Consider the following 15,238-nt stretch of genomic DNA (forward strand, 5'->3'; position numbering starts at 1 on the left):
GTGGTCATCTGACCAAAGGACAGTATGGCCGTGTGAGTGCCTTGAAGACATCCAAGCTAGTCTGGGACTGGCTCTCAAAGGTCAATGAAGGCATCTCAACCCAGAGAGATCAAAGAATCAGTGTTCTTCGCAACCTCTTCAACCGCTTCAAGCGAAATGACAATGAGAATGTCCAGCACACATTTGACCGGCTCACTGACATCACAAATGAGCTTCAAGCCCTCGGCGCCACTGAGATCACCAAACATGAAATCGTCAAGACGCTGCTGAGATCACTTGATAGTTCGTTTGACATCCTGGCCCTGATGATTCAAGAACGTCCTGATTTCAAGACACTCGATCCGTCTGACATACTTGAGAGGCTCAACACACATGAGTTTCAACTTTCTGAGAAAAGAGATATCTACGGCCCAAACTATGGGCGAACTCGTGCCTTGAAGGCAAAAGCTGTCTCCTCATCTGAAGAAGAATCTGACTGCAGTTCTGATGATCCTGAAGACATTGGAAGAGAACTTGCAATGCTAGTGAAGAAGTTCCAAAATTTCACTAAGAAGAAAGGCTTCAGGAAATCTTCACGATCAAGCTCAAGGAATGATGAAGCTTCTGCTCATGACTACAAGAAGAAAACATGTCACAAGTGCAAGAAAACTGGACACTTCATCTCTGAGTGTCCACAGTGGGACAATGAGAACAGAAGGAAGAAGAAGGGCAAGGAATATGATTCTGACGACAAGAAGAAGAAGAAATACTCAAAGTCTTCTTCCAAAACTTCATCAAGGTCTTCATCACACAAGAAGAGCTCATCTGGCAAGGCACGTGCGTTTGTTGGAAAGGAGATGGATTCAGAGGAGGAGTCCGCATCTGAGGAGGCAGAGGTGGAGTCTGAGGAGGAGTCTGATTCTGGCATTGCGAGTCTGGCTACAGCATACGTCGCCAAGTCCATCTTCAATACTGAAGACAATGACTGCATCACCGACACCGATGCAAATGACAAGAACGACTCCACTCCTACCTACTGCTTCATGGCACGCGGTGCCAAGGTAAACACACGCACAACTCGCTATGAAACATCTAGTGACGATGACTCTGAATGTGATTCAAAACCTAGCTACAAAACACTTGCTAAAATTGCAACTGAACAACAGAAAGCTATGGAACATATTCAAAAATTGTTAGACAGAAGCGATGATCTGTTGGGTGCTGAAATGACTCGATCTGAATCCTTAATTGAAGACATAAAAAACCTTCACGTTAAGTATCAGGAACTTGAAGATCGTCATGATACTCTCTCAACAACTCATGAAAAGCTTTCCTATGATTATCTTCAAAGGAAGCAAGAACTTGAGAAATTGAGGGTGGCTCATGAAGATCTTCAAAAGGAAAACGAGTCACTTCGCGCTGAACAGATCAGTCCCGCTTAGGAAGGATTTGAACCACCATGTCTTAAATGCACTGAGCATGATAATGCTGCTTCTGTTGCTGAATGTTCCACTGCTACTACTGTTTCAATATCTTCAACTGTTGATGTGGTAACTAACCCCTCTGCTGAGGATACCACTGCTATTGCTGATGAGAATGCTAGGTTGAAGACATTGCTTGAAACAGGGATGTACAAAAGTCTGAAAGGGCATCAGACATTATGTGATGTCCTTAAGAAGCAGATTCTGAACCGAAACCCTAGGAAAGAGGGTGTTGGGTTCGTGAGGAAAATTAATGCAGATGGGTCTTACTGGAAACCTGAGCAGTACCCCAAAACCACATGGGTTGCTGCAAAGGAATCCTCAGCAGATCCATCCAATCTGTCTGGCTTCACTTGTGCTAACCCAATTATCATTGATGAATCCTTTGATGCAAACTATAAACTGTTTAAGAATCAGAATGATGAAGTGTTTGCCAGGTACATTGGTACTAACTGCAGGAATGGACCGCCTATGAAGAAGATCTGGGTTCCGAAAACATGTCTGGAAAATCTTCCTGTGAATGTCTTCATGACACCTCACTTGAAGAAGACAAACCTCAGACCAAAGGCTTCATATGGTCCAAAGGCTTCATACAAACAGGGGACTCACCTGAGTCGCACTAACGCAAATGTTTTGCAGGGGAACCATACTCAGGCATATGAATATGAGAGCGGTTCATCGAACCGTCATGTTCATATGACCAAAAATTATTCTGCTTATTCCTATGAGTATTATTGTCCACCTGCTAGACTGTTTGCTAAGGCTTCAAAGCCAAAATTCTCAGATGCTGCACTTAGACTTATAGCTTCTAAGCCACCCTTGAATATGTGGGTGGTTAAGAAAGCTTAACTCTCCTTTGCAGGGAAAGGTCTCCAGCACAAAAACAAAATCTTCTGATGCTATTGCTGGGGACCATAAAAATCTTGTGGGGCGCAAGATAAAATGACCAAATGGCATCATTATGTACTTCGTTCCTGAATCGCATGCTACTCTCCCTATCAGTCCTAATCTGGATCTGAGTTTTCATAACCCACTGGTTCGTCAAATTTTTATGCTTCACAATACCCTTCGTGAAGCCTATCCCCCTAACTGCACTGTAGGGTACGACACCAGCGACTTCAAAGTCTTCAGAATGGATTATTGACAGTGGGTGTACAAATCATATGACTGGCAAAAGAAGCCTTCTTATGGACTCAACATTACGTCCATCCGACAAGAGCCACATCACATTTGCTGACACTGGTAAAAGTAAGGTATTGGGTCTAGGTAGAGTTGCAATCTCAAAGGATCAACACATGGATAAAGTCATGCTTGTGGAATCCCTTGGCTTCAACTTAATGTCTGTCTCAATGCTTTGCGATTTGAATATGATTGTAATGTTTGGAAAATATCGTTGCCTGGTGCTAATGGAATCTGACAAATCTCTAGTGTTTGAAGGGTATTGGAAGGGTGATTTGTACGTGGTAGATTTCTCAGCAGGACCACAACTTGCAGTATGTCTTCTTGCAAAAGCTTCAGAATGCTGGCTTTGGCATCGAAGGCTTGGGCATGCTGGCATGAGGAACCTCCACACCCTTGCGAAGAAAAAGCACGTCATAGGCATCGAGGGCATCAAGTTCAAGAAAGATCATTTATGCGGTGCCTGTGAAGCAGGGAAGATGACAAGGGCAAAACATCCTTCGAAGACAATCATGACTACTACTCAACCCTTCGAACTACTGCACATGGATCTTTTCGGCCCCACTCACTACTCAACTTTTACTACTTCTGCTTGCCTCTATGGCTTCGTAATTGTTGATGATTATACTAGATATACCTAGGTGCACATAATCCTTTACAAGACTGAAGTGCAGGATGTCTTCAGACGCTTCGCAAATCGAGCTATGAACAATTTTGGCGCCAAGATAAAGCACATCAGAAGTGACAATGGCACTGAATTCAAGAACACTGGTCTTGATACATATCTGGACACCTTGGGCATCACACATGAATTCTCAGCTCCATACACGCCACAGCAGAATGGCGTCGTCGAACGCAAGAACAGAACACTCATTGAGATGGCCAGAACAATGCTAGATGAATACAAGACTCCAAGAAAATTCTGGACTGAAGCCATTGATACTGCATGCCATACAATCAATCGTGTTTATCTTCACAAGCTTCTGAACAAGACATCTTATGAACTCCTAACTGGCAAGAAGCCAAATGTTAGTTACTTCAGAGTATTTGGCGCAAAATGCTGGATCAAGGACCCACACCACACCTCAAAGTTTGCACCAAAAGCACATGAGGGCTTCATGCTTGGATATGGAAAGGATTCGCACTCGTACAGAGTCTTCAATCTCTTCCACTACAAAGTGGTTGAAACAGTGGATGTGCGGTTTGATGAAACCAATGGATCACAAAGAGAGCAATTGCCAAATGTGCTAGATGAAGTTCCAGCTAATGAATCAATCAAGCTTATGGGAACTGGAGAGATTGTACCTTCTGAAGCTCATCCTGAAGAAGAACTTATCATCTCAGCACCTGATCCACATGAAGACAATGCTCAGCCTGAAGATATACCTCCAAATGACAACACAGATCAGCAAGAGCAAAGTCTTCGCCCTATACACCCTCGTGTTGCAAATGAAGTACAGATTGACAAAATACTTGACAGCATCAATGCACCTGGTCCACTCACTCGTTCAAGGGCAACTCAGCTAGCAAATTTCTGTGGGCATTTCGCATTCGTCTCAATATCAGAACCCAAGAAAGTTGAAGAAGCCTTCATGGAACCTGAATGGATTCAAGCTATGCAAGAAGAGCTTCACCAGTTTGAGCTGAATAATGTATGGGAACTGGTTAAGCGTCCTGATCCACGGAAGCACAACATAATAGGCACCAAATGGATATACCGCAACAAGCAAGATGAGCATGGTCAAGTTGTCAGAAACAAAGCTCGTCTAGTTGCTCAAGGATATACTCAAGTGGAGGGCATTGACTTCGATGAAACATTTGCTCCTGTGGCTAGGCTTGAAGCCATACGCATACTGCTGGCCTATGCAAATCATCATAACATACTTCTATATCAAATGGATGTGAAAAGTGCCTTTCTCAATGGCAAGATTGAAGAAGAAGTGTATGTTGCACAACCACCTGGCTTTGAAAATCCAAAACATCCTGATATGGTATACAAGCTCAACAAGGCACTGTATGGCCTCAAACAAGCCCCCAGGGCCTGGTATGATACACTCAAGTACTTTCTGAAGAGCAAAGGCTTCATACCTGGTTCCCTGGATCCCACTCTTTTCACGAAGACATATGATGGTGAACTGTTTGTGTGCCAAATATATGTGGATGACATTATCTTCGGCTGCACCAATCAGAAGTATAGTGAAGAGTTTGGATATATGATGCAAGAGCAATATCAGATGTCCACGATGGGTGAGCTGAAGTTCTTCCTCGGTCTTCAAATACGGCAACAACGCAACGGCATCTTCATATCACAAGAGAAATATCTTAAAGAGTGCCTGAAGAAGTTCGGTATGCAAGACTGCAAAGGCTTCACAACACCAATGCCAGCCAAGCATCATCTGGGTCCCGACGACAATGGTAAAGAGTTCGATCAAAAGGTATACCGCTCCATGATTGGGTCTTTGCTTTATTTATGTGCATCTAGGCCAGATATCATGCTTAGTGTTTGCATGTGTGCTCGATTTCAAGCGGCACCAAAGGAGTCGCATCACTTAGCTGTGAAGCGAATTCTTCGATATTTGGCTCACACCCCAACTCTAGGATTATGGTATCCAAAGGGCTCAGAGTTTGATCTGGTTGGATTTTCGGATGCTGATTATGCTGGTGAAAAAGTTGATCGCAAATCTACATCAGGCACATGTCATTTTCTGGGACGATCACTTGTATGTTGGTCTTCAAAGAAGCAGAACTGTGTATCTCTCTCCACTGCTGAATCTGAATACATTGCTGCTGGATCTTGCTGCGCTCAGCTTCTGTGGATGAAGCAAACACTCAAGGATTATGGCATTCATCTGAAGCAAGTGCCACTTTACTGCGACAACGAAAGTGCCATCAAGATTGCCAACAACCCAGTTCAGCACTCGAAGACAAAGCACATTGAAATTCGTCATCACTTTCTCAGAGATCATGTTGTGAAGGAAGACATTGATATCATACACGTCAACACTGAAGAGCAATTGGCAGATATCTTCACCAAGCCCTTGGATGAGAAGAGATTTTGCAAGTTACGGTGTGAGCTAAATATCTTGGAATCCTCAAATGTCCTGTGATCAGGCACACATCCTAACACTTATGCATATTGATGACTTAGATGTGCAACACACGAAGTAGCGTATATCTTCAATCAATGAAGACATACATTCTAAGTGTGAATACATTAATGTGGAATTTGACTTCGGAGCGCCACGATAATTGTGCGTCGTCTGGGTCTAATACTTCCTATACAGTGGGTAACGCCACCACCAAACGTTCTATTTTGAAGTATTTCACTCATGGCGTTACCTCACAATGTCTTCACATTTGGTTTGGCTTCATTCTCAATATGTCTTCATGATTATCTTCACCGCGTTGATTATATGGATATATATGTACTGATGTTCTGTCCTCTACAGCATTCACTTATAGCTATGTCTTCTTGGTTGAATCTTTTTGAACTAAGTGAATGTGATCGGACCCTAACCTCTCTATGCTTTCTATCTCAAACTCTATCTCTCCAAGTCATATGCATTCTGTTGAAACTGTCGAATGTCTTCACTGTGTCCTTGTCAGCCGAAGACATTGAGACAACCATAAAAGTCTGTTTTTAATGCTCATTCCTCCACATAAGATCCGGAGAAGCAGGAACGACCGCCCGACAATTTAGGCGTGCGTGGGACGTGGAACAAATCCCAACCTTCCTCTAACTGGCCACGCGTGCCCCAAATGTGAACCGCCAGGGGCACCTGGGTAATAGCACAGTGCCGCCTCTGAGTCTATAAATTCACACTTACCGCGGTCATTATCTCCTTCCTCCACCCTCGCACGAACCCTAGCGCCACCGCTAGCACTCGACGACGCCGACGACGAAGCGCTTCACTGCCGCAACCTCTCCGACGCCGTTTTCACGCCGACAGCGGACATCGCTCTCTCCGCCGTCGCCGTAGGTGTCTTTCGTCGCCAAGTTAGGGCACGGAGGATCGAACTGCTCGGCCTCAACTCTCACTTCGTCTAGCAGTTCCAAGTGTGGTAAATAAAACCTCTTTTTACAGCTTCTTTTGATCCTACAGTTCAGTCACTTTCTGCCATAAGAAGTTTCTCTTCACACCAGTTAAATCTCTCGCTGCATCTCATAACATGCCTAGTATATTCACTTGTGCTTCATAAAGTAGTTAGATTCCTCACTTGTACTGATCTATGGGTTCGTACAAATCTGGAACCAACTTCTTATCTATAAGTGAATGTCTTCGCATAATGAGGTCAATGTCTTCTAAACCGATTTATCTTCAAAATCTTCTGAGAATGCATATGACCTCTTCCCCTTCCCTCGCACCTTAATGCTGTCACAGGTACATGTCCATGGGAGAATCCTTTGGTTCTCATAGTCTGCATTCATTTGCAGAGTACTTGCAGCATCACATCAACTCGCCTAAAGCCAGTTCTTGCAAAAGGAAGCCTTTGAAGCCTTTGAACATCTTGAAGCCTTCCAAGTTATTCATGGCTTCAGAAACAGCAGCAAGGAAGGGAGGCAGACAGCGACGTGGTGAAACGTCCAAAGATCTGCCTGATGAATTGGCAGAGATGTACAAAACTGATCCTGAAGAAAGCTATGGTCAGCGCAAGACACGAATCCAATGGATTCGAAGATATTGGGCAGAGCAATGGTTCCACTACCGCTTCGTCACTCTGGAATATGCGGAGAAGTGCGCCATCAAGAGACCGTGGGGAGATGTATTATACAAAAATCTCGTACCCAGGTCCAGAGACGAAGCCATTGCTCAAGGCTTCTATCCATGCATGGTGAGAGGACCAAAGCCAGCTGAAGCACATCCGTCATCACTTCTCTGGTGCCGCGATGATAATCTCTTCAAGCGCAACTTTCAGTTTGCACAACAGTCAGCGAAGATAAACAAGAAGAAATTTGGGCTTGACTTCAACCCTGGTCCCTCCTCACCAAGGGCAGATGGCACACGCGACGCCGATCCCAATATCATCGGGCCGTATGCCAATCTTGCAGGCCTCATCACTCGCATTCTAGTCCAAGGGACTGCCGTAAACGACCCTCCAGCAGATACTGAGTCTGATGATGTCCCTGCTGCTCCGAAGCCAAAGCAGAAGAAGCCAAAAGCTCCAAAAGCTTCAAAGCCAGCTGCTTCTCCCAAAATCTCAAAAGTGAAGCCATTGGCAACTGCACCTCCTGAAGCCAGTGTGTAGTCTGAAGGCTTATCACGAGTGTCCAAGCCCCAAGAAGCCAAGAAGCCTCAGCCACATACAGGCAAAGAGCTTACAGCTGCTGATATTCTGCGCTGCGAAACCATTGATCTCTCAAGCGATGAAGATCTTGGAGATGATGCTCTCGAGCAGCTCATCAAGAGCAAGGAGGAGGCTGAAATCTTCAACAATCTGCCTCTGTTTGATGTCACCATCATCCACAACTTCATCGATGAATGGTTTGCCTCACCGGACATCAGCTTCAACGATCTGCAGCTGCCAATAGGCCTCAGCGTTGCTTTTCAAGGCGCAATAGCTTCAGAACTTGCAATAGCCCAGCGCATTGTAGAACTGAAGCAGAAAATTGATTATGAAAAGGCTCAGTTCAAGAAGCACGTGGCCAAGCTCAGTGTGCAAGAAGTGAAAAACTTCAAGATCATGTTGCATGAGCTGAAAGAGAGCTTCCTGAAGACGCGTGCTGAAGCTCAAGGCTCGCGAGAACGCATGAAGACTTTGGCTGATCGCTGCGTGCAGGCCTACAATGAGGCAGAGAAGCGCAAGGCACTTGGGCGTCCCGGCATTGACCCCAGGATGGCCGCGAAGAAGAAAAAGAAGGCTGCTGTGCCTGAATCTGAAGCGCCAAGGTCAGAAACTGCTCCGATTGTCTTCCCCATTGCAAAGACTGGCTCGAAGCCAAAGGGTCAATCAACCGCCTCACAGCTCAAGAAGACACGGATTGCAGAGGCTGAAGCTAAAAAGAGAAAACAATCTGAAGCCTCTCCCTCTGAACCCATCATTAAGAAGCGCAAGACAAAGAAATCTCGGGCTGCTCCCACAGAGCCCTTGATCGTTGAACCCCTCTCCGTCCGCTATCCTGACGCAGATCGTCAGTTGACAGTGCATGAGCCTGCTTTCATAGAGGCTCCGCACGCTGAAGACATTCCAGCAGCCAACCCCAATGCTGCTGAAGACATTGGTCCCTAAGACAATGTGCAAGGTGATGCAGCCCTTCCTCAGCTTGAGACAAGCGAACATATCAGTATTGGTCGTCCATTGACGCCAATCACACAAGATGCGTCGTGGGCAGATCGCCCACAGGAGGAAGATGAGCCCCAACCCACTGCAACTCCACCGGCGCCTACACTCCGTAGGCTTCGCAAAGGGCCAAGGGCTCAGACTGCTGAAGACATTCCGGCTGCATCAGCCGAAGAGCAAGCAGAAATACCACAAGCTCCAACTCCCCCGCACCAACAAGAAGCAGTTCTCAAGGAGAACGTGCCTGAAGCTGAAAATGTTGAGGCTGCCACAAACAACGCCGAAGCAAATGTGGAGCCCTCCCCAACAACAGCTTCAGAAGACACCGAAGCTACTGCTCCTGAACATTCTGTGCCTGAGTCTGCTGCCGGACCACAATTCAACTATCATATTGCGCACAGGCCCCAGGTCCAGAAGCCGATCCCACGACTACCAAGGTTCCCAGGTCCTGCATCAGCTCCTGGTTCCTTCAAGATCAACGGCTTCAGGGCAGATAACACATTTTTCGACCGCTCCAAGAACCCTTATTCAAGGGAACGGATTGTATCAGATAGGTTCTGGAGCCATCAACAGTGCAGCTATTATTCATGCATCCTCTACAACCAAGGCCGCATCTTTCCTCACAAGCGCCTTGAGGTTGAAGCTGTTGCAGGTCTGCCTGGTCTGGAAGAAGCACTGGATTGCTTCAAGCAAGTGGGTTTGCTGCCATTTATCACTGACGAAGAGCACTGGAACGAAGAGCTTCTGCTCCAGTTCTATGCCACTTTGCATATCAAAGGCTATAACAGAGATCCGAAGACATGGATCCTGGAGTGGATGACAGGCAATATCCATCATGAAGCCAATGCTTTCGACCTAATTGAGCTTACCGGCCTTCCCACTCCTGGCGAATTCTTTGAAGAAGGGTGCCAACTCCATGCTGAAGCAATTGAGAGCATATTTCAGCGTCCTGAGCCAGATATGAGTCAGATGCTCTCAATGATGAAGCCATTGCCTCCAAATGCACCCTATCCAACTAGGTTCTTCGTTGAAGACTTAGAGTACCTGCCCAGAACAATATATCACATCATAAGGCGGACTCTCTGGCCAGTCAAGGGACACTCTCGATATGCAACGATTGATGGTGCAATGAAGACTCTCATCTTCTGCATTCTTCACGGCAAATGCTTCAATACACAGGATCTCTTCATCCGTCAATTTGCAGCGTCTGCTTCAGAACTGTTTGGATTAAAGTTTTATGCTCCTTGGGTTATGAGGCTGATCAAGCTTCACTCTGCAATCTCCTATCAACCCTCAGCCCGCAATCATAGGATATTTTTGCCAGATGTGGACACGTCTGCTGAAGCAATATATCCAGAGCCGGCCAAGCAACCACTAAGTCTTCAGAATGCAGAACACCAGAGCTTCACTCAAAATATTGAAGGTGTTGAAGCTCTCTCCCGAGTGTATCCAATGGCTGGCACCACACGTGCCCCTGCATCAACTGAAGCCACCAACAGCACAGCTGCAAAGAGACCCAAGAAGCGCGCTCGTGCACTCAATGACAGAGAGCTTCTTGTGGCTCTTCACCAAAAGCAAGATAGGCATCACGACTGGCTCAAGAGGCAGATGAGAAGCATCATGCAAGACGTCAATCGCATCAGAAATCTGGCAACCAAGAATGCATTTGTCACACACGAGACCTGTCGCCGCACTTGGAAGGGCCTCACCATGATGTGCCCTGAAGCTGAACTACATGAGGATGGCTTCACAGAGCACTTCAAATTTGACTCCACGCCTCCAAGAAGAGCGGTGATGCGCAGCACACCATCACTTGAAGAGTCAGAGTACTCTTCTTCTGCTGCCACCGTGTCTGCCCGGATTATTGAAGAAGAAGACGACGCGACATCATCTCCACCTGCTTCAACGCGCGTCGAATCTGCACCAAGCTCGTCTGCACTGCCGCCAAACAACTCCACCGACCCTGCTGCGCCTGGGAACGCGTAGAAACCTCTATGTCTTGAAACCTTTTTGGTCATCACTGACAAAAGGGGGAGAAGCGTATGATGGTTATAGTCTTCAAGTGGGTCACTATGGGCGGGTGCCTTCATATTTTGCTACATTTTGCTTCGTGCTTACAACTCCCGTTTTTTTGCTACATTTGCTTCATTGAGTTGTAACACTTAGCCTTGATGGTCGTCTGCTACCTGTTTGTCACTCCGTTTTGCGAAGATAAATTCCGCATGTGCGACGATAAATTCCGCACTCATCTCATTCTGCAGACGTCCATTTTCCATTATGCATGTCATTATCTTCATATACTTTCACATGCATAGTGGATTGTCATAAGTTGAAGTGGATCTCCACAAGTACAACCTGCCATGTGCATTTGCATTCAAGAAGCAAATTACTTATATGCACATCTTCAGGGGGAGCCCTTGCAACTTATGAAGACAATTCTTTTACAATTTCACAAATTATGTTTCCCGTTGAAAACTTCAACTAGTTTGTCATCAATCACCAAAAAGGGGGAGATTGTAAGTGCATCTAGTGCCACCCCTAGTTGGTTTTGGAGTATTGACGACAAACCTAGTTGAGGGACTAATGAGTTTGTGAGAATTGCAGGAAAACACAGGTAGAAGTCCCTCATTGATTCGGTTTTACTACCAGAGATGACCCCTAAAAATGTACGAAGACATTGAAGACAATGGTGGTTTATGAAGATATTCATATTGAAGACAATGACATGAGAAGACTCCCTATGAAGCTTTTGGAACTCGAAGACCTAGATCCTTCGTAGTTTTATTTCATTCATGTTGTGTCATAGGAACCACCGTACTGTTAAGTGGGGTCGAAGAGAACCAGTCAGAATGACTGAAGTGATGCCTAATTCAAATCCTATGTCTTCGAGCAAAGCCTATGAGAGAAAATCTTGTCCAGAGTCAGACAAGTCAGCTTTACTTGTAGCCCAAGTAAAGTTGCCGTGTGAGTTCGAAATCCGACCGTTGGTACACGTGTCAGTTCCTTAGTGACCCAGGGTCATCTCGGACAAATTAGGTCGGGTTGCCATGTGGCTATAAATAGTCCACCCCTACAACCATAAACGGTAGGCTGCTTAGATTTCAGTGCACGGCTTTTGTCGTTTGAGAGCAACCCACCTCGAAGCCTTTAAAAGAAAAATTCCTAGTGAGGAGAAAAGCCCTAACCACCCAGAGCCAGAGTAAATTGGGCATCACTTAAGTCTTCGTGTCTGTGTGATCTGAAGACTTATTACACTTGAGGACTGTGCATCCTCCAGACGGTTAGGCGTCGCGTTCAGAGCATCCAAGAGAAATTGTGGATTGCCAGTGAACGAAGTCTGTGAAGGTTTGGGAGTCTACCTTGAAGACTTACCAGAGTGATTGGGCGAGGTCTGTGTGACCTTAGCTCAAGGAGAAAACGGTGAGGACTGGGTGTCTTGGACTAAGTGTCCTTGACTGGGTGTCCGGGACTGTGTGTCCTTTGGTTTAAATACCTAGCCGCTCCAACCAGACGTACAGTTGTCACAGCAACTGGAACTGGTCCAACAAATCATTGTCTTCAACGTGTCACTGGTTTCATCTTCACTTCCTTTTACTTACAGTTATTCATTGTGAAGCCATTACATGCCTGCTTTACCTTTTGTCTTCACAACATGAATGTATGATCTGTTTGGCTTCATAACTTCTTCCTACCTGATCCTTATTACACTGAAGCTGTTTGTCACTGCGCTTTCACTCTATTGAATACATGACCATGGCTGGCCTAGTGTAATCTAACTTCCGCTGCATACTAATAGGCATAATCTTCACTGTTTGTCTTCATAACTCTCACGTTTTGAAGACTTCCATAAAAATCGCCTATTCACCCCCCCTCTAGTCGATATAACGCACTTTCAAGTATTTAAAATATAGGAAAAATATTACCGCATAGACAGTAGCCTCTGATGCTCTGTTTGGTGTTCACAAAGAAAAGCCGAATAGAGGATCAAATAATATCTGCAGGAGTGTAATATAAGTATGTCTGTATGCGTATGCAGGCTTCGCTGCTGACCTCTACCGCACTGACTGCGGAGGTCGCCGCATTGAAGCAGGACCTCGAGGGGTCCAAGAAAGAGCTCGGCCTTGCTAAGAGGCAGCTCGAGGAGAACAAAGGTAAGTAATACCTTGTCTATATATAAAAGAAAATGTGGTTGCGAAATGACAGGATCATCATGAATGTGCCAGGGGCCACGACCAAAGTGACGACCCTGAAGCAAGCGTTGTCCGAGGCCGAAAACAAAACGGCCAAGGAGCGCACCGAGCGGGAAAAGCAAGAGGCACGGGTGGGCGAGGTGCAGCAAGAGCTCCATGCTCTCCTGAAGAAACACGAGGCTTTGGAGCTTGACTCGAAGACGCGAGAGTCTGAGCTTGTCGCGGGCCTCGAGAGCACAAAGAATGCCAAGGCTGAAGCCCAAAAGGCCCTCCAGGAGATTGAGGCAATGAGGAAGATAGCGGCAGGTAATGCATTCAATATGCAAAGCAAGCATGTGAAAGTAATTTACTTGTTACTTACCCAAGTCCGGAGCTCTCCAGGAGCATTCGCAGATTTGCCCCGCAGCGTTTCGGATGCCGCGAAATATTACCAGGCCGAGGAGGGAAGCTCGACGGAGAAGTTGTTCTGGTCTCAGTATACTGGGATGGAACACCCAATGCCTATGAGCGACCAGCTAAAGCAACTGGTCGAGCTGCACAAGGCGGCCGAACAGGCCATGAAGGGCTTTATAGTCCGGATGTGGCCTGGCGACTCCCTTCCCAACAGCTACTTCGGCCTGGTTCGGCAGCTTGTGGATGCTTGCCCGCGGCTGGAAGTCATCAAGCGGTCCGTCTGTATCGAAGGTGCCCACCGAGTTTTTGCCCGTGCAAAGGTGCACTGGGCCAAGATGGACACTGAGAAGCTAGTGAAGGAGGGGCCGCCGCAGGGCAAGGAGCATCGCCACCCCGAAATGTATTATGAGGGTGTCCAGAAGGGTGCCCGTCTTGTGGCGGACGAGTGTGCGAAGGATGTAATTTTTGAATGAACTTGCTCGTGTGATCCTGTATTATGAAAACTTGTTCATATGCGCTATGCAACGCTTGTTTGAATTTAAAATATTACCTTCTGTGCGGCTGTTTATCAAATCTGATAGATGGCCAGTCGTCAGCTTCTGCCCCCATGCCACGAGTGCTGGGGTGTTCGGGATAAACCTGAGCACTCTTTTTCCCATTGTTGGGTCCTTCGAGTGAGGTGCTCAGCACAACGAACAAGGCAATCGGACTATAATGCTTTATCACTCTCACTTAGCCATAGAATTCTACAATTTTAAATATTGGCAAAGCCCCTAGTATTCGGAAGGCCGAATTTGTGGCGCTATACACGCCTTCAACCGAACAAAGCCAACTCCTCGCTCTAAGAGGCATAAATCTTTAGGGACTCGAGACCTCTCGAACAGCGACCAGCTCTCGCCTTATCATGACAGTCTAGGTGCTTAGCCCAGCTGAACCGGGGCACAATCGCAGTAGTTCTCCCAGTGCTACCTTAGCCGATATAGCGGAACGTAAGGTACCAAAACATGGGAGCCAGGCAAACCCAACTATTGACCCAAGACATGATTCGGAGCTGATGCATATAATGCTATAAGTTCGGGGTGCCGCACTGTCGAAAGTGTTCGGACTTCTCACGCCGTATTATGGGGTATGCTCAAGCCCCTGGCGTATTGGCCGTACTAGAGTGTACGGGTGCTGAATGTCATGAATGAACATATATATATAAAGAAGAATAGAGAATGCGACAATATTTTAGTGCTATGCATTGTTTATTCAAAAAGGTGCGTCGAAGCAGAATGATATAAGTAGTGCGATAAGCAAAAAGTAGGACTATTTGACATGTCCGCTCCAAGGGCAAGCTGAGGAACGGTATTTAAAGCAGGTATTTCACTCGTTATCAGAGACCAATTGGGAGTTTCATGGTGCGACGTAGCTTTCTGCCTCCTTGGTTGTTGCATCGTGTGTCCGGCAACCGTACTGCCGGACAGGGCTTCTAGAGATTAAAGTCCTGAAAGAGAGAAAAATAACAAAGCGGGAAGCCCCTAGTGTGGTTGAGCCGCGTCTTGGGGCGTGCCGTAGTCGTGCCCCCTCCTCACCTGTGCCCATGGTATTTTTAATGCGTAATTATGTACGCGTGGCACGGATTTCGCCGTTTGGCTGGGACTGGGCTGGGGGCCGCATTGCTATGCGAGCTCGGAACGTGCAAGCCGGTCTTGTTGCCGATTACTCCGGGCGCGCTTGAAGGTGTTCGGGTTTTTA

Source organism: Triticum urartu, chromosome 4A (assembly GCF_056163025.1).
Source record: "Triticum urartu cultivar PI428250 chromosome 4A, HENAU_Tu73, whole genome shotgun sequence".
NCBI lineage: Eukaryota > Viridiplantae > Streptophyta > Magnoliopsida > Poales > Poaceae > Triticum > Triticum urartu.